The sequence below is a fragment of the Ranitomeya imitator genome, chromosome 4 (assembly GCF_032444005.1).
Source record: "Ranitomeya imitator isolate aRanImi1 chromosome 4, aRanImi1.pri, whole genome shotgun sequence".
Taxonomy (NCBI): Eukaryota; Metazoa; Chordata; class Amphibia; order Anura; family Dendrobatidae; genus Ranitomeya; species Ranitomeya imitator.
In genome coordinates, this window is record NC_091285.1 from 657974274 (window position 1) to 657995359 (window position 21086).

At 42.6% G+C, this 21086-nt stretch overlaps 1 long non-coding RNA gene across 1 annotated transcript; it reads left to right on the plus strand.

Moving 5' to 3' along the window:
- Window positions 1-14914: 14914 nt before the first annotated feature.
- On the plus strand, window positions 14915-15320 carry LOC138674333 (uncharacterized). Its single transcript, XR_011320596.1, has 3 exons — window positions 14915-15045; window positions 15117-15175; window positions 15258-15320. It is a non-coding gene; the product is annotated as an uncharacterized lncRNA (long non-coding RNA).
- The last annotated feature ends 5766 nt before the right edge of the window (window positions 15321-21086 follow it).

A 21086-nucleotide genomic window follows, 5' to 3' on the forward strand; every position in this document is an offset into this window, starting at 1 on the left:
CCAATTCTCAATGCACCTGCCCCAGGCAGGCACGCACAGCGCAGGCGCCGGATTTAAGAAGAACAGTGCGCAGGGGGTGGCGACCATCGCCCCAGAAGAGATGAGTGACGGCAGTTGGGCGCTTCACAGAGGAGGCTTCAGACCCGCCTCCGTGGACAAAGACAGGTATTTTTGAAAAGTTTCAAAGCGCTTTATTTTAGTAATACATGAACACAAAACTAAAAGAGCCACCTTGTTAGAATGCAGCATTACTGCTGCACAAGGTGGCTCTTTCAGTTCATAACAGCTGCAGGGGGGTGACAGTGGCCCTTTAAATAATTTATTTCACATATACACTTATTAATGCCTTCTGTTGAGGAAGCCAGTACGGCGAAATGGTGCTATTGGGGTATCTGAGGATACTGACACCGGGCAAATACTTATTTAAGTAAAGGATGATGTTGAGATATGGGCATTAGCATATGGTAATGCACCGCTTTGCATTGGGCACTTTACATCTAACAGTATATTATAATATTACAAATTGGTCATTACAACAATGATTTATTGCACTGGGCACCTTTATAAAATACTGTTTGTTAATTACCAAAATTGATGAGGTGTAGTGCGGCATGAATTATATATGTCCCATTTCTCATAGTCCCTGGTCTTTGTTTTACCCTAAGTAATTATGTAAAATTCCCTTGTTTTATTTTAATAAGTGTATATGTGAAATAAATTATTTAATTTTAATAGTGCGTTGATTTGCTTTTGCCTCTTTTTTCCTCTGTGATACACATGGTGGATATGGTTAATAATAAGTATTTGGAGGTTACAATTACATGGTTGGATTTTTGAGATGTATAAGTCTGGACTATAGGTCTAATGTCATTCATGAAGCACTGCAGCAATAGCAAGGGGTCACAGCAAAATGACTGAGACTTGATCATCCCATGTGGCTTGATGTCACAATGCTCTCTCATACTTCCCTTCCTTCGGCGTCCCGGCTTTCTTCTGGAACCAGAGCACGCAGCTCGGCATCCTCACTTCCGGTCTCACGGCCGGATCCGGGGTCTCGTCTCATGCGCACATCACAGCTTAGACCGCGGCCACGCGCACCTCTGCTTCCTTATGCCGCCGGAGGCTCCTGACCCAGAAGTCCTGCGGTACATCCCGCATATATCAGGCAGCCTTTTCCGATAGGAGGTGCATGATTATCACTTGCACTTCCTAGTGATTTGGGCCTTGGTATTTTCTTCTGTGTCTCAAGTCCCCACCTGGCGTTTCCTAAACTCCAAGTTACCTTCCTCCTTTCTTCGTTCCCTCAGTACCCATCTTCCCCAGTTCCCATACCTTTCCCTTGAGGTCTGTTTGGTACTTCCTGGCCATCTCGTCTTTGTCTTGCACCCTGCCTTACTTCTGCCTAGTCCTCTGTTTCCTTGACACCCTAATCTGTTGTTTCTTCTTATGTTTCCAACCGGCCGTTCCTTAGTACCAGCCGTTGCGGTGATAGTCTCCTCTGGGCCTGCCCCTGACGCTCTTTGTATAGAGGGTGGTCCTCACTAGGTTAGCTCACCCGGAGGAGGTTTGTCACCATGATCCAGTGGGTTCACTCTTGGAGTTCCACAGGTTGTCATACTTGATATGTCTCCTCAATACCTTGGAGACGCATTCTAAATGTTAGGGGTCTGGGAGCTGAGTAATGAGAGATGAACTCATTGGAGGAACCAGGGCCAATGTTATGCTGTCAGCTATACCTGTGGTGGATCATGTACCAGCAGGTTATTTTTTATACTAGGAGATAGAAAGTGTACATAACTCATGGTCCTCATGGGGAGCAGAGGCACCTTGGGCATTCATGGGCATGGAGACCCACAGGACACAGTGATTACCCCAAGGAATTATGTTGGCCACAGTATCTGCAGTCCCATTCTATCATTCCTGCATAAGGCAGGGATATCAAAAAGGATGCACGCTTTACATCCAGTACAGAGACTATTGGGGTCTCCGCATTTTCATACTATCATAGATTACATACAGAATTCTATGTCTATTTTTAACTGCATCCTAGCCAGCTCAAGTCTGCTCCTATCTATCTTCCAGTAATCCTTCCCAATTCCAAATACACGTCTCCCTTTCCTTTTTAGCGGTATCACTATGTCACAGTACCTCTGAGGTTACTTATTAACTTGCAGTTGCCAATTCTCTGACTGCAACTTTAATGCCTGCAGTTATGAGAAGGACTGAATGGGCTCACAGAGTCTTAACCGCAGAAGACATTATTCTTCTCCCAGCACGAATTTGCTTGCAAGAGAAGGCTTTGAACTCCAACTACCATTGTTCTCATAAAAGAAGAATTTCTAGGAAATATCAAAATCAGGTAACCAGCCCTTTGTACCCGTGCAACTTTAATAAACAACCAACAAATAACAAAGCAAAATCTATACCACCCTTAGCTATTGCAATTACTTCCACTAGTCAAAATACCATATTATGAGAGAATGTTATTTTTTTTATGCAAAACCTTTATTAGGGTATGTGCACACGTCAGGATTTTTTCCTGGCAAAATCCTGAGAATTCTGCCAGAAATCCGCGTGCTTTTTTCGCGCGGATTTCTTGCGGAATTTGTGCGTTTTTGCACGTTTTTTGCGAGGATTTTTTGCGGATTTTTAGCTTTTTTTTTTTTTTTCCTGAATGACCTTTTTTTTAGGAAATCCGCAAAAAATCCGGAAAAAGATAGAGCATGTCCGGATTTTTTGCGGGATGCATTTTTTTTGCGGAAAAAAACGCTAACATCTGCACAAAAAATGCGGAATGCATTCTAAATGATAGGATGCATAATGTTAGCTCTTTTTACCGGATTTATAGCGTTTTTATAGCGAAATTCCGCAAAAAAAACACCAAAAATCCTGACGTGTGCACATACCCTTATACACATCCTCTGAGTCGAGCAGATTATATCTAACACAAAAGAGGAGGGATTACCTAGATCAGAGCATAATGGCAGGTTTCAAGTACTTAATCCTAAACGTTCCCTTCAACATCCTGCAGGGTGCACAGCTTAACAATAAAATCTGAGTTATCTTTCCCCTCTCTGGCTATTGTTTCTTGGTCTGGATATATTGGTTGGACTACTACTCCTATCATGACATTTCCTCTCTTGAGTTCACACAGAACAAAGCACAGGCACTTAGGACAACGATTCTAATTCAACACAATTTTACAATACGTCAGTCACTCAATCCACACTCCACAATTGCTGATATAAAATCCTCCTCCTGCTAAGGCTGCGTTCAGCTCCTCTTTCAAGAGAGTGCTCTTATCAATTTACAGGGGACAATTAGTATCCTCAAAGTACTACCTTACCATGAAGGATTCCTCTGTTATGAACAGTTGCATTTCCCTCAACCTGTTAAGGACCAATTTTTCTATTCAATGCTCCTACTGCTGAAATATACAGGTAGAACTGCGAAGGCATCTGACCAGGGATGGACTGACCCACCGGAGAACTGGAGGATCCTCCAGCGGGCTCAGACACTGACACTTGCTGGCACACTGGGCCAGCAGTTGCCTTGGGCCCCCACTGCCCCAAGTGCCCCAGCGGCACACTAAGCAACCCCTGAGTGAGGGGAGAGGGAGCAGCTGGTCACAGGAGGCAGGAGCTGCTGAGGCTAACCCTGTGCCCGCTGCTAAAGAGAAATGAATATTCACTGCTTTCCATGCCCATGGGAGTGGAGAGCAGTGAATATTTATTTCTTTTTAGCAGCAGTGACACCTGATCACCCACAGCCATAGGAAGCCTGCCAGCCAACACTGCCTGCTATTAAAGAGGAAGAACACTCACTGTCACCCAGGCTGGTCTCTTAGAGGCAGTTTTAGGCTGCCTCATGCTTTAGACATGCTTTGTGGTATTTTTTTGATGAAGGGGTCAAATATACCTTGAAACGCGTTGAATAAACCACCAGAGTTTTTCATTACATTTGAATGTGTATTATTGTGGCAGTGCGGACTAAATCCACAAACTATCCTGCACAACGTCTCTGAGAAGGTCGCGTGGGCGGCCCGTGGATCAGCAGCAGCCGATACGCACATGCTTTTGCTCTACACCATCAGGTGAGTAGCTCCCTGTTTAAAAACCGCAATTAATCTGAGGATAAGACCCTATATGCACTTTTTGTCTCCCTAATTCACTAGCACCTTTAAATGTAAATTATCTGGCTTCATTGGTCTAGAGAAGACAGGACTCTCTCACACTGCCGGCATAAGAGGAGTGTGTGGGAGAAATCAAGATCACTATCATGCCAGCAGAGCAGTAAGGCCGGCCTCACACTATCGTGTTTTACGGACGTAAGAGAGGTGCTGAAAATATGGATTGCATACGGTACAATGCTTCTCTATGCCCCAGCTCCTATCAGCCGTATTTTACTGATCCGTATTATACGGTCTTCTACGGCCGTAGAAAATCGCATCATGTTTGTCACCGTATTGTGCAAAAAATCCGCCAATGAAAGTCTAGGGGGCCAGAAAAATACGGAAAACACACGGACCAGCAGTGTGACTTGCGAGAAATACGCAGCGGTGTTCTATAGAAAAGCCGGCAATTCCGTGCGGTGTACAGTAAAATCACACTGACAGCTTACAATAGAATAGGTAGAATAAATGTGTACACATAGAATAGGTATATATATATATATACTGTATATATATGTCATTGAGACACATATATAGATATATATTAATATTTCATACAGCGCTAGATAACTTTAAAGCCGATAATTCAATTGCTGGCTTTTGCTTTCTCCTTCCTAAACCCGACATGATATGAGACATGGTTTACATACAGTAAACCATCTCATATCCCCATTTTTTTTGCATACTCCACACTACTAATGTTTGTAGTGTGTATGTGCAAAATTTGGGCTGTCTAGCTATTAAATTAAAGGGTTAAATGGCGGAAAAAATTGGCGTAGGCTCCCGTGCAATTTTCTCCGCCAGAGTAGTAATGCCAGTGACTGAGGGCAGATATTAATAGCCTGGAGAGGGTCCATGGTTATTGGCCCCCCCCTGGCTAAAAACATCTGCCCCCAGCCACCCCAGAAAAGGCACATCTGGAAGATGCGCCTATTCTGGCACTTGGCCACTCTCTTCCCATTCCCGTGTAGTGGTGGGATATGGGGTAATGAAGGGTTAATGTCACCTTGCTATTGTAAGGTGACATTAAACCAGATTAATAATCGAGAGGCGTCAATTATGACACCTATCCATTATTAATCCAATTGTATGAAAGGGTTAAAAAAACACATACATTATTAAAAAGTATTTTAATGAAATAAACACACAGGTTGTTTTAATATTTTATTGCTCTCTCAATCCACCTGAAGACCCTCGCTCTGTAACAAATGAAAAATAATAAACCAACAATATACATACCTTCCGTTGATCTGTAACGTCCCACGCTGTAAATCCATCTGAAGGGGTTAAAATATTTTACTGGCAGGAGCTCTGCTATAATGCAGCTGTCCTCGTGCCTGTAAAACCCCAGGGAATGAAGGTAATGTAGGTCAATGACCTATAGTTACCTTCAGTTGCAGTGATGCGAGAGGAAACCGAAGAACCCGGAGGAAACCCACGCAAACATGGAGAGAACATACAAACTCTTTGCAGATGATGTCCTGGCTGGTGCTAACCACTGCGCCACCATGCTGCCTATGCCTGGCTGTGCAATATACTACGTGGCTCTGCTATATACTACGTGGCTGACCAATATACTACATACCTGTGCAATACACTACGTGGCTATGTTATATACTACGTAGCTCTGCTAAAAACTACGTACGCTGTGTTATATGCTGTCGGTTGTGTTATATACTACGTCAATGTGCAATATAGTACGTAGCCTGTGCTATATACTACCTACATATTCTAGAATACCCGATACGTTAGAATCGGGCCACCATCTAGTGTAGTATAATACACTCCTCAAAGTCCTCTATATATTAAAATACACTGCTCAGTTCTCCATATAGCATAATACACTCCTCATAGTGCTCCATATAGCATAATGCACCTCCATAGTCATCCATGTAGTACAATTCACTTCCCATAGTATAATGCACTCCATAGTTCTTCATATAGTATAATGTATTCCCCTTAGTCCTTGATACAGTATAATGCAGCCCACATATAGCATAATGCTGCCACCTCCCAGAGTATAATGCAGCCATCCCACAGAATATATTGTAGCCCCCTGAGTATAATGTAACCCCCTAGAGAATATGATGCAGTCCCCTCATATAGTGTAATGCAGCCCCTGCATATATAATATATGGTAGCCCCTCATAGAGTATAATGCAGCCCTTCTCATATAGTATAATGCAGCCCCCATAGAATATAATGTAGACCCCTCATAGAGTATGATGCAATCACCCCTCATAGAATATAATAAATTTAATACATAGAATACATTTAATACATAGAATATAATACAGCCTACCTCCCGATAGGATATAATGTAGCCCCATAAGAGTATGATGCAATCTTCCCTCACAGAATATAATGCATCTCCTATAGAATATAATGTAGCCCCCCCAGAGAATATAATACAGCCCCCCATAGAATGTAATACAGCCCCCCATAGAATGTAATGTAATACAGCCCTCCATAGAATATAATACAACCCCCCATAGAATATAATACAGCACAGCACCCCATAGAATATAATACAACCCCCCATAGAATATAATACAGCCCTCCCATAGAATATAATACAGCACCCAATAGAATATAATACAGCTCCCCATAGAATGTAATACAGCCCCCCATAGAATGTAATGTAATACAGCCCTCCATAGAATATAATACAACCCCCCATAGAATATAATACAGCACAGCACCCCATAGAATATAATACAACCCCCCATAGAATATAATACAGCCCTCCCATAGAATATAATACAGCACCCAATAGAATATAATACAGCCCTCCTATAGAATATAATACAGCTCCCCATAGAATGTAATACAGCCCCCCATAGAATGTAATGTAATACAGCCCCCCATAGAATATAATGCAGCAAAGCACCCCATAGAATATAATACAACCCCCCATAGAATATAATGTAAGCCCCCGAGAATGGCCCCACAATCCAGTTATCACTCATTGATAGATTAAAAACAACACACAATCCTCACCTCTCCACATGCTGCGGCAAATTTTAGGCCACGCCTCTGACCACACCCATTTCACAACTAGTCACACCCATATCCACATCCCAACCACACCCATTTAGCACTGCTGATCACACTGTTTCATAAACAATAATTATAAACAAAAAATATGGCCACACATGATGCTCAATACTGTATAATGGCCCCACATGATTCTCAATACTGTATAATGGCCCCACATGATGTTCAATACTGTATAATTGCCACATGTGATGATCCATACTGTGTAATGGCCACACATGATGTTCAATACTGTATAATGCCCACACATATTTCTCAATACTGTATAATAATAATAATCTTTATTTTTATATAGCGCTAACATATTCCGCAGCGCTTTACATTTTGCACACATTATCATCACTGTCCCTGATGGGGCTCACAATCTAAATTCCCTATCAGTATGTCTTTGGAATGTGGGAGGAAACCAGAGTGCCCGGAGGAAACCCAAGCAAACACGGAGAGAACATACAAACTCTTTGCAGATGTTGTCCTTGGTGGGGTTTGAACCCAGGACTCCAGCGCTGCAAGGCTGCAGTGCTAACCACTGTGCCACCATGCCGCCCGTATAATGGCCACACATTGCTCCATATTGTATAATGGCCACACATGATGCTTCATATAGTATTATGGCCACACATGATGCTCAATACTGTATAATGGCCCCACATGATGCTCAATACTGTATAATGGCCACACATGATGCTCAGTACTGTATAATGGCCACACATGTTGCTCAGTACTGTATAATGGCCACACAGTTCTCCATAATGTATAATGGTCACACATGATGCTCAATACTGCATAATGGCCACACATGATGCTAAATAGTGTATAATGGCCACACATGATGCTCAATACTGTATAATGGCCCCACATGATGCTCAATACTGTATAATTGCCACACATGATGCTCCATACAGTATAATGGCCCCACATGATACACCATACAGTATAATGGCCACACATGATGCTCAATACTGTATAATAGCCACACAGTGCTCCACACTGTGTAATGGCTCCACATGATGCTCCATACTGTATAATGGCCCCACATCATGCTCCATACAGTATAATGGACACACATGATGCTCAATACTGTATAATGGCCACACGTGTTGCTCAATACTGTATAATGGCCACACATGATGCTCAATATTGCATAATGGCCACACAGTGCTCCATACTGTATAATGGTCACACATGATGCTCGATGCTGTATAATGGCCACACAGTGATCCATACTGTATAATGGCAACACATGATGCTCCATACTTTATAATGGCCACACATGATGCTCAATACTGTATAATGGCCACACAGTGCTCCATACTGTATAATGGCCACACGTGATGCTCAATACCGTATAATGGCCACACAGTGCTCCATACTGTAAATGGCCACACATGATGTTCAACACTGTAAATTGGCCCACATGATGCTCAACACTGTAAATTGGCCCACATGATGTTCCATACTGTATAATGGCCACACATGATGCTCCATACTGTATAATGGCCACACGTGATGCTCAATACCGTATAATGGCCACACAGTGCTCCATACTGTATAATGGCCATACGTGATGCTCAACACTGTATAATGGCCGACATGATGCTCCATGCTGTATAATGGCCACACAGTGCTCCATACTGTATAATGGCCACACAGTGCTCCATACTGTAAAATGGCCACACATGATGCTCAATACTGTATAATGGGCCCATATAATTCTACATACTGTATAATGGCCACACATGATGCTCAATACTGTATAATGGTCACACATGATATTGCGTACAGTATAATGGCCACACCTAGTTACTCCTACACATGTGGCTGTGCTCCGTACACCTTGTACACACTGCTCTGCTCCGTACACCTTGCACACATGGCTCCACTCTGTACACCTCGTACACACACGGCTCCACTCCTTACACCTCGTACACACGCGGCTCCACTCTGTACACCTCGTACACATGCGGCTCCGCTCCTTACACACACGGCTCTGCTCTGTACACCTCATACACACAACAGCTCCGCTCAGTACACCTCGAACACACCAGGCTCCGGTCTGTACACCTCATACACATGCGGCTCTGCTCTGTACACCTTCCACACGGCTACACTCCGTACACCTCATACACACATGGCTCCATCCCGTACACCTCGTACAAACACCCGGCTCTGCTCCGTACACCTCATACACACAGCTCCACTCTATGCACATTGTACACACACAGCTCTACTATATTCACACGGCAGTCTTGCAGTACATGGAGGCCCTTGATCATGTGACTCCTGACTCCTCCCCTCATGTGACGTCATTACAGGTTCTGTGCGCACAGAGCAGCGGAAGCCATATATGTGGTGTGCGGCTCTCTGCGAGTGGAGGGATGCCCTTCATGCCCTTAAATCACACAGATATGTCACACAAAATACATAGGTAATATTTCCCACATGTCTTCTTAACACCAGCACAATTTTGTAACCAAATTCATTCTTGTTAGGGAGATATAAGGGTTAAAAGTTGACCAGTGATTTTTCATTTTTACAACACCATTTTTTTGGGGGGACCACATTACATTTGAAGACACTTTGAGGGGTCTATATGATAGAAAATACCCAAAGGTGACACAATTCTAAAAACTGCACCCCTCAAGGTGCTCAAAACCACATTCAATAAGTTTATTAACCCCTTGGGTGCTTCACAGTAATTTTTGGAATGTTTAAAAAAAATGAACATTTAACCTTTTTTCACAAAATTTTTTTACTTCAGATCTAATTTGTTTTATTTTACCAAGAGTAACAGGAGAAAATGGACCCCAAACATTGTTGTGCAATTTGTCCTGAGTATGTTGATTCCCCAAATGTGGGGGTAAACCACTTTTTGGGCTCATGGCAGAGCTTGGAAGGGAAGGAGCGCTGTTTGACTTTTCAGTGCAAAATTGGTTGGAAAATCAGATCAGACGCCATGTCGCGTTTGGAGAGCCCCTGATGTACCTAAACAGTGGAAAACCCTCACAAGTGACACCATTTTGGAAAGTAGACCCCATAAGGAACTTATCTAGATGTGTGGTGAGTACCTTGAACCCCCAAGTGCTTCACAGGAGTTTATAATGTAGAGGCGTAAAAATAACAAATCATATTTTTTTACAAAAAATTAACTTTTCGCCACAATTTTTTATTTGCCCAAGCATAACAGGAGAAGTTTGACCCCAAAAGTTGTTCATTTTATCCTGATTACGCTGATGCTCCATATGTGGTGGTTAACCACTGTTTGGGTGCATGGCAGAGCTCGGAAGGGAAGGAGTGCCATTTGACTTTTCAAATGCAAAATTGGCTGGAATAGAGATCGGACACCATGTTGCAATTGGAGAGCCCCTGATGTGCATAAACAGTGGAAACCCCCCACAAATGACACCATTTTGGAAAGTAGACTCCCTAAGGAACTTATCTAGATGTGTGGTGAGTACTTTGAACCCCCAAGTGCTTCACAGAAGTTTATAATGCAGAGCCGCGAAAATAAAAAATAATTTTTTTCCACAAAAATGATAATTTAGCCTCCGGTTTTGTATTTTTCCAAGGGTAACAGGAGAAATTGGACCCCAAACGTTGTTGTGCAATTTGTACTGAGTACGCTGATACTCAATATGTGGGAGAAAACTACTGTTTGGGCGCACGTAGGGGCTCATAAGGGAAGTAGTGGCGTTTTGGAATTCAGACTTTGATGGAATGGTCTGCGGGTGTCATGTTGCATTTGCAGAGCCACTGATGTGCCTAAACAGTAGAAACCCCCCACAAGTGACCCTATTTTGGAAACTAGACCCCCAAAGATCTTATCTAGATCTGTTGTGAGAACTTTAAACGCCAAGTGTTTGAAAAAAGTTTATAAAGCAGAGTAGTGAGAATAAAAATCTTTTTTTTCCCACAAAAATGATATTTTAGCCCCCACATATTTATTTTCCCAAGGGTAACAGGTGAAATTGGACCAGAAAAGTTGTTGTCCAATTTGTCCTGAGTGGGGATAAATCACTCTTTGGGCACACAGCAGAGCTCGGAAGGGAAGGAACACCATTTTACTTTCTCAACGCAGAATTGGCTGGAATTGAGATCGGAGGCGATGTCGTGTTTGGAGAGCCCCTGATGTGCCTAAACAGTGAAAACTCCCTAATTCTGAATCCAATCCTAACCCAAGCACACTCCTAACCATAATCCCAACCCTAACCATAACCCTAATCACACCCCTAACCCGAACACACCCCTAACTTTAATCCCAACCATAACCACACCCCTAACCCCAACACACCCCTAACCCTAATCCCTGCCTTAACCATAACCCTGACACATCCCTAGCTCTAATCCTAACCCCAACCATAAACATAATCCAAACCCTAACCCCAATTCTAGCTCCAACCCTAACCCTAACTATCCCCAACCCTAACCCTAACTTTATCCCCAACTCTAACCCTATCTTTAGCCCCAACCCTAACCATAACTTTAGCCCTAACCCTAACCGTAATGAGAAAATTATTTTATTTTTCCCTAACTAAAGGGGGTGATGAAGGGGGTTTGATTTACTAAATATAGCGGGTTTTTATAGCCAGTTTTTATGTTTGGCAGCTGTCACACACTAAAAGACACTTTTTATCACCACATTTTGAGAGCTATAATTTTTTCCATATTTTGGCCCACGGAGTCATGTGAGGTTTTTATTTTTTGTGGGGCGAGTTGACATTTTTTGATCTCTTTTTATTACGATTTTTGGGAGGCAGAATGAACAAAAATCAGCAATTCATGAATTTCGTTTAGAGGGGCATTTATACTGTTCCGTGTGCGGTAAAATTGATAAAGCAGTTTTATTCATCCGGTCAGTACGATAACAGCGATACCTCATTTATATCTTTTTTATGTTTTGGTGCTTTTATACAATAAAAACTGTTTTATATAAAAAGTAATTATTTTTGAATCGCTTTATTCTGAGGGCTATAACTTTTATTTTTTCATTGATGATGCACTATGGTGGCTCGTTTTTGCGGGACAAGATGACGTTTTCAGCGGTACCATGTTTATTTACAGTATATCTGTCTTTTTGATCACGTGTTATTCCACTTTTTGTTCGGCGGTATGATGATAAAGCATTGTTTTTAGCTTTGTTTTTTTTTTCGATGTTCACTGAAGGGGCTAACTAGTGGGACAGTTTTATAGGTCAGGTCGTTACGGACGCAGTGATACTAAGTATGTGTACTTTTGTTGTTTTTTTAACTTTACATAAAGAAATTTATTTATTGGAACAAAATATATTTCTTTTTCTTTATTTAGGAATTTAAAAAATATATATTTTTACACAGTATAATATTTGTTTTTACTTTTTTACATTGTCCCAGGGTGGGACATCACTGTATAAAGTCAGATCGCTGATCTGACACTTTGCACATCACTGTATCAGATCAGCAATCTGACAGGCAGTTAAGGAGGCTTAACAGATCCCAACATTCCAGGACTCATTTCGCAAGTAGAAAGCCTATTATATTTAGAGAGATTAAACACAGAAAAAAAGGAGAACAAATTGATAAAAACTTTGTGAAGTGGGAAGCATTTATTGAAAATATTGTGGCATAAAAGAACTATTTACGCCAATCCTGGCCAACTCGGCAAACTGTCTCAAAAGAGGATGGAGCTTAACCAGGAGAGGTGCAGCCGAGCACCACCAATTAATTTGTTATAATTAATTAAGGAATTGGGACAGAAATGTCTTCCGGTCTCTGATTGGTGTATGACTGAAAGATGCCCAAATTCACTAAGAGTTGTATCTTACCCATCATCAAAACTCCAGAATTGATATCTGCATCTAGTGCATCATATCATATAGATGCTCCTACAATTCTCTACTCCCTCTTAACAGGATCATATTTTTGTATTCAGCCATATTACCTAATGAAAGCTGAACAACATCACCTGGAAAAATAAAACTAAAAGCTATTTCCCTGACCAGGAATCGAACCCGGGCTGCGGCGGTGAGAGCGCCGAATCCTAACCACTAGACCACCAGGGAACTTGAAAGCTTCCTTATGTCATTGTGTTACGACTGCCTACTGGAATGCACCACAGGATCTGTGGACGTGATTTTATCTGACTAGGAGCCAGATGAGAACAGCTTAGGCCTCTTTCACACTTCCATCTTTTTGTTTCCTTCAAAATGCGTTGTTTTGTGAAAAAAACTGATCCTGCGAATTTGCCCGCTGGATCCGTCTTTTTCTCATAGACTTGTATTAGCGATGGATTACGACGCATGTCCTCACGTTTCATCCGTCGTGCACAGGATCCGTCGGAATTTATTGATCCGTCGTCTGGTAAAAACGTACAAAGAAACGTTTTTTGTCTGCGTTGGAAAAATGTACAACGACGGATCCAGCAGCATACGTCATTGGCTAGAATGGAAGCCTATGGATGCAGGATCCGTCGCTGTCCATCAAATGACAGATTCCGTTATTTTACACTGAGCATGCTCCAAATCTATATTTAGTAGCCAATTGGCCAGACAGCCTCAAATCTATATAAACCTGCCACGTGGCTTCATTCCTCAATGTGCCAGCAAGAAGGATAGACGCAAGAAGCCTGCCAGACAGCCGAATACCAGCCAGCCAGTGTCCTGCCAGCCAGCGGACTACCCGCCAGCCAGTGTCCTACCAGCCAGAGGACTACCAGCCAGCCAGAGTCCTGCCAGCCAGCCAGTCAGAGGCCTGCCAGCCAGTAAGAGTCCTGCCAGCCAGCAGACTACCCGCCAGTGTCCTGCCAGCCAGCGCGAGTCCTGCCAGTTTTTTTGTGTGTGTGTTTGTGTCCAGCCATGGTTGTTTAGTTTTTTTATTGCTGTCATGTATTTTCAAAGTAGTGTGGCGTGTGTGTGTGAGTGCGGCGTGTGTAAAATGCGGTGTGTGTGTGTGCGGCATGTGTGTCGTGTGTGTAATGGCAGTGTGTGTGTGTGTGCTGCGTGTCTGTGTGTCCAGGCTTTTTTTTTACAACTTTACATGTATTTTAAACAAAGTTCTGCGGTGTGTGTGTGTGTGTGTGTGTGTGTGGCATGTGTGTGAGTAGAGTACTTGTATTTAAAATAAAGAGCAGTTTTGCTCCTTCTTGTGATGTTAAAAGAAGGAAAATTTAAAACAAAAAGCAGCAAATAATAAAAATTTCTCCTAAAAGTGTACGTAGTATCATTTCACAAAGGTAAATTTTGCAGTGTGGTTTATGTAAAACTGTACACACAACATACAATGCAGAGTTGGTTGAGGGTATATTTGTTTAAATAAAAGGTGTATGAAAATGTGGCTAGCAGAAATTGAGTATTTTAATTTTTTTAATGGATTTTTAAAAATAGCATATGTGGTCAATAAAATTTCAACTGGGGTTTAAGCATATAAACTTTGAAGGAGGGTATGGTTTGCAAGGTTTAGTTTTTTTTTGGGGGGGGGGTAAGGGTTTGCCAGCTTGCGCATTGCGCATATTATGGAAGGAGGATATCAAGCTCAGACTTGTGTGCCTTTTGTATATTTTTGGAGGTTACAGAAGGGTAGGTTTTTTTGCCTGCTTGCACATTGCTCAGATATAAAATTTGAGCGGGGTGGTTTATAAACCTATTAAATTACTTAGCATTGTTTTTTGGTTGTGGGTCCTATGGGGATTATTTTAGAGGGAGGTTTTTAAATCCTACTAGCTGTGGAGCAACTTTTTATGTTCTAATTCAGCTGCCTACACATAATTTTATAATTGTGTTTATACTTGCAGTACCAGGCCATACCAAACATCAGGGGCCAACCAGGCCAGCAAGCAGATTTCCTGATGTAAGTATTAAAGAACACAAAGCCTTGCATATAATTTGTATAGTAGCTAACAAGTGTCTTTATACTTGCAGATCCAAAAAAAACCATCATGTCTTCTGGGAGCCCTCCTTCACAGCGTCGGCGTATTGAGGTAATTAAAAAAATTATTTTTTTCTTTTTGTTCTGGTTAAAATTTTGGATTGACACTAGATTGATTAATTATGTTTTCACAGGAAGCTGAAGAAGCAGAGGGCCTCCCAGGAGACCGGGTCGGTGGAGAAATGCCCGGAGCGGCTGCTGCGCAGAGTGTAAGTTGTGCAGAAATAGTTCATATAGACATCACAGTGCACCCAACACATAAAAAACATTTCATCGCACACACAAAACATATGCCTATATCCAACATAATTTTTCTTTTCTAGTCTGCTGCACGTTCTGGCCAATGCCGTCAAGGTCCTCCCAGCAGCTCCCAGGGTCGGCGTCGTGATCGCCGCTGCGGTCAGCCTCCAGTAAGTACCAGTAAGTACCTTTTTATATTTGATGTGTTTTTTTTGTTTTTTAACAGTCTGCACAGCATGCTCCCGACTCAGAGTGAGGGGGGAGGGGGGGGGGGGTATTGATGTAGACCGCCTCATCGTAGAGGTACGCAAGCGGGAGCCACTGTGGAACATGACTGACCGCGACCATGCTGATAAATTTATCACCCGCCGACTCTCGGAGCAAGTATACTTCATCGTTGTGGACAACTGTGAGGACCTTAAACCTAGGCAGCAGACTCAAGCACGTAATTATTCACATTTCAGTAATTTCGGTGGCAAGATGAAGTGTGTTGTAAATAAAAAAAAAAAATTTTCACTTTACAGGTGAAAGGGTAGTGAAGCAATGGCTGTCACTCAGAGATTTCTTCAAGAGGGAGTTCAACAAGGAGATGCAGGCCCCGAGTGGATCGGGAGAATGCAGGAGCCAATACAAGTACGGCAGGGCTCTGTACGTATTTTTTGTTTCAGCCAGGGCTATGTAATATCAATATATTAATATTTGTTTTTCTTTTCTTTCACAGCACCATCTGCAGCACTCGGGAGTCTGCTGCTTCGTTGGACCCCTCTGGAGCGATCCCACAGGAATCCGCCACTGGGGACCACATCACTAGACCCCACCCTCTGACCCTTCGTCTGACCCTTCCCTCACATCTGATTCCTCGGCCCCATCCACCTGCGCTGGAGCATCATCTCAGACTTCATTAAATGAAGCTGCTGGTGACAAGTTAGCTTTTCTTTACACCACCACTCTGATGCTGCCACCTCTAGAACACCTTTAGGTTCTTGGCGGCAGTGCCAGAGGAGTCAGGAAAGGAGCTATGCACCCCAGTTCTTCCTTCTGAATGCATCCTTCCAGAGTACGACCAAGCTTTTGGCCGAGCAAATGACTGCTTGAATGAAAGCATCCTTGAACTCAGCAGTCTTTCCAGTACCAAAATCCTTCTCAGTATACAAACCCTTGCCGCTTCCAAAATCCGTTCCAGTTCCAAAACCTTTCCCACAGTTTCCTTCCCATTACATAATCCTTCCCAGGTCCAGCTTCCTGTACCTTATAATTTCCTACCTACAACCCAACCCCCCGCCCAACCTGTCCTCCCTGCTCAACCTCATGTTTTCTCCCCCCTTCCACTTCTGATCAACCCTAACCCGATCTCCTTTCCCCCACTATCGACGTGGTCCACCCTGCCAGCTCCTCCGATACTATCTCCACCCAACAGTTTACCAATCTGTAAAATTGTAAATAAAACCATTTTTGGTTTCAAAAAGCATTTATTGTCAATTCTATGGTGTGGTGAAAGTTGGAAGGCTTCATCACCAACACACACAAATGGCATTGGTGGGCCAGGTGTTCCAGGGAGTGGTCTTGGAGTGCCCCATTGCAAACATTTTAAAAACCTGCAAATCATTGGAGCGGCCATAGGATCCAATATCCACCACTATGAATTTGCATTCAGCATCAGCTATGGCCATCAGCACAATAGTAAAATATTCTTTGTAATTAGAATATTCTGAGCCCGATCCTGCAGGTTTAACAATCCTTATGTGCTTGCCATCCACTGCACCCAGGCAATTTGGAAAATGGCAAATCTTTTTAAAATTTGCAGCAATCTCCAGACACCTCTCCATTGTTGGATTTGGGATGTACCCCTCCTGTAAACAATCCCACAATGCAGGTCTGTTTTACTATCCCTGATATTGTCAAAATCCCAAGCCAAAATTTATAATGGAGGGAGGAAAGGGATTCGCCAGTTACAAGGAATCTGTAAAAAAAAAGACACAGAAAATAATTATTACAAACTACCAGCAACAACATTACAGTTAGTCTGATGAATGAGAAACCATTAAAAAAAAATAAAGGCTTACCAAAGTGTTACCATCAGACTCTCCGCCGGTGATATTGAAAAGCGCAAATAGGTGTCCTTTCTCCGGCTTAGTTCTCCAACAAAACATCAAAGTTTTCAGCTCTCACGCGTACATAATTGAAGAACTTCTCCAGGTTTTGCCTTAATTCCATGTACAGCGTTGAATAGACACCAAGGTCAATCACTGTGCAGATGGATCCAAAAGCGTCGGCAACGTTGCTGACAAAGGATGCGCTGTCTTCCTTCCTCCTTTTCCCAAACAATCACTGCCAACCTATTGGCCTCAAAAAGCAAAATCCACATAGATGGTCACAATATTTGCTATAACTCCTTCCGTTTCTGCCACTTGCTCTACAACCTCTCACAGATAGGGAGTTAAAACACTCAATATATAGGTTTCCATTATTTTCCAGTAGCCAATCACATTTGGGAGCCTCCCATTTGGATGTATGAAATATGGATCCACCAAAAAAAGGATGAAATGGATGGAAAAAACTGATGCAACGGATCCGTTATCCACTATTTTTGATAGATCCATCGCTCAGTCGCGTCGACGGATTGTGACTGACGCAAGAAGATGGAAGTGTGCATCGACGGATTCAATTTTGTCACCATTATCGATCCTGTTAGAAAAAGTATTGACACCCTTAGTCAAGGATACACAGGCCTTTTTATTAGATACAGGGGCCTTTCTGAAAATCATGAAGGATATAGGTACACTCCCAGAAGGTACACTGTTGGTGACCCTGGATGTCAACAATTTATACACGTCCATTCAGCATGTGAAGGGAATTAGGGCAACTGAACGCATACTGAGAGATTCTCAAAAAGATCCGGATGTAGTTTCTTTTCTACTTAATTTGTTAGAACTGGTATTAACTGAGAATTGTTTCCTATTTGAGGACACATTTTACGTTCAGGTACAGGGTTCGGCAATGGGGTCCAATGTGGCCCCACCTTATGCTAATTGTTTTATGTCTATCTTTGAATCCGACTATATATACAATAACAAGTTATTTCAATCACATTGTTTATTGTGGCGTCGTTATATAGATGACGTGTTCTGTTTGTGGAGGGGGTCGCAGGATACTCTTTATTTTTATTTTTGTTTTTCGGCTCTTTTTTTCAGCACTCCTATTTGGAGTCTAGTACCGTGTATGTGGGTTTTCTCTGGTCACAGTCCGGATATTTGTTCATGGAATTTGTAGTGGTAAGATATAGTGATATGCAATAGGGAGCTTTTTGGTAGCGATTTTGGCTGTCTATATTACATCGTTATGTTTCTTTGTTTCAGTAATTCCTTGGAGCCCTCTATCTGATTATTGGGCCCACTCTAATCACAGTGTTTCTTATAATTTATATAATTATCTGGTAAGCGAACTTTTTTCCATCTCTTGTCGTTTTTTGTATATTCTCATGAAATGGGGGATTATTTTATTAATATTCAATACCTGTAATATTCTTAATTCTCGATATTAAAATGGGTATGGAGAAGCTCTCGTATGATATTGGACCCTTATGCAAATGGGTGATTTTCCTTGTAATAATGGTGATGTGTGTGTGATTTGTAGATATACATGTACTAATAGTTATATTGAGACAAGACAGGGGTATATATCTATGATTGTGTACATATTGGATTGTATATATTTTTTGTTATAATTTTTGTTATATTATTGAGTATTCTTTTCTGTTCATTTATTTTCCCTAGTCTGATGAAGGTCAAAATGACCGAAACGTTACATTAAAATATACTGGGATTTATGATTTAATAAAAATATTCAAAAGAGCTTTTTTCTTCGAGTGCCGGATTTTTTCATGATTATGGAAGTGTGAAAGAGGCCTTAGGCCCCTTTCACACATCAGGTTTTTGCCATTCGGCACAATCCAGTGATAGGGAAATCAGGGACCACCTGAACATATTCTTTAATTCATATATAATTTTTAGTTGTGACAGACTATGTCTGGACATGTCTGTCATATGCAATTCTGACCTTTAATCAGACTGCTGACATGACTACGCCTAAGAGTTAAGGTACTGTCACACTAGACGATATCGCTAGCGATCCGTGACGTTGCAGCGTCCTCGCTAGCGATATCGTCCAGTGTGACAGGCAGCAGCGATCAGGCCCCTGCTGGGAGATCGCTGGTCGGGGAAGAAAGGCCAGAACTTTATTTCGTCGCTGGACTCCCCGTAGACATCGCTGAATCGGCGTGTGTGACACCGATTCAGCGATGTCTTTGCTGGTAACCAGGGTAAACATCGGGTAACTAAGCGCAGGGCCGCGCTTAGTAACCCGATGTTTACCCTGGTTACCATCCTAAAAGTAAAAAAACAAACACTACATACTTACCTACAGCCGTCTGTCCTCCAGCGCTGTGCTCTGCACTCCTCCTGCTCTGGCTGTGAGCGTCGGTCAGCCGGAAAGCAGAGCGGTGACGTCACCGCTCTGCTTTCTGGCTGCCCGGCGCTCACAGCCAGACCAGAGAAGCAGAGCGCCGAGGACAGACAGCGGTAGGTAAGTATGTAGCGTTTGTTTTTTTACTTTTTAGGATGGTAACCAGGGTAAACATCGGGTTACTAAGCGCGGCCCTGCGCTTAGTTACCCGATGTTTACCCTGGTTACCGGGGACCTCGGGATCGTTAGTCGCTGGAGAGCTGTCTGTGTGACAGCTCTCCAGCGACCAAACAGCGACGCTGCAGCGATCCGGATCGTTGTCGGTATCGCTGCAGCGTCGCTATGTGTGACGGTACCTTTATACTGATATAGGGAAGCAAATGACGGGTGGTAATACCTATCAGCTAGATAACAGGTTATAAACTGTATGAGGCTAATTACATTGATTTTGCAACCTTATGCTATTGAATACCTGTTGACAGATCACGTCTAATGGAAAAGCACCTGATCAATCAATAATTATCTCATTTGTAATAAAGAGCTGATGTAAGCATGATCAGAATGTATACGCCTACTCGAAAGAGTATATAAGGCAAGGTGTAATTGATTTAAGGTTTATGGCTATGGAAACAGATCATCTCTGTCTCTGTCCCATCACTGCTCCAGCATCCTCATATCTGGCAACCATCCAATATCCCTGAGGGTCTGACTTGCAGATCACCCTAACATTTTGGCATTCCTGAGTGGGCTGGTCAAAACAGAAGGCTCCCCAGTGTCTGGAACCCGGCAGCCGACAGACCTGAGCAGAGGGAAACACAGACGACATCACCGCGGAAGGTAAGAACATTAGTTTCTTACAATCTCTGTGTCTCCAACTGTCTCACAGTCTGTAGACCGGATTCTGGGTACGTTATAGTCAAGTCTTCTTACATGACCAGCCCATATTGTTTGGCAAAGAGCCATAGAATATCCTAGTGATACTTAATAGACATATTGGATTGGTCAATTTTATGTGCTGCTATCTCTGTTATATGTTTTGTTACATGTCTAGCATATGACTGAAGAGTGAGTGAGTGAGTGATTCAACCTTGAGGAGACGTCCTCTTGGGCAGTGATAGAGATAAGGTCTAAAAAGCTAATCGAATCGGGATAGGTCCTCTGCAGCTCTCTCCAGTGACCCTGAGGGGCAGGAGTCAGGGGTCACGTCTGTCTGCCTTGTCCTATATGTACGCACAAGCTGCCCTCCAAGCTGCCAGTAGATT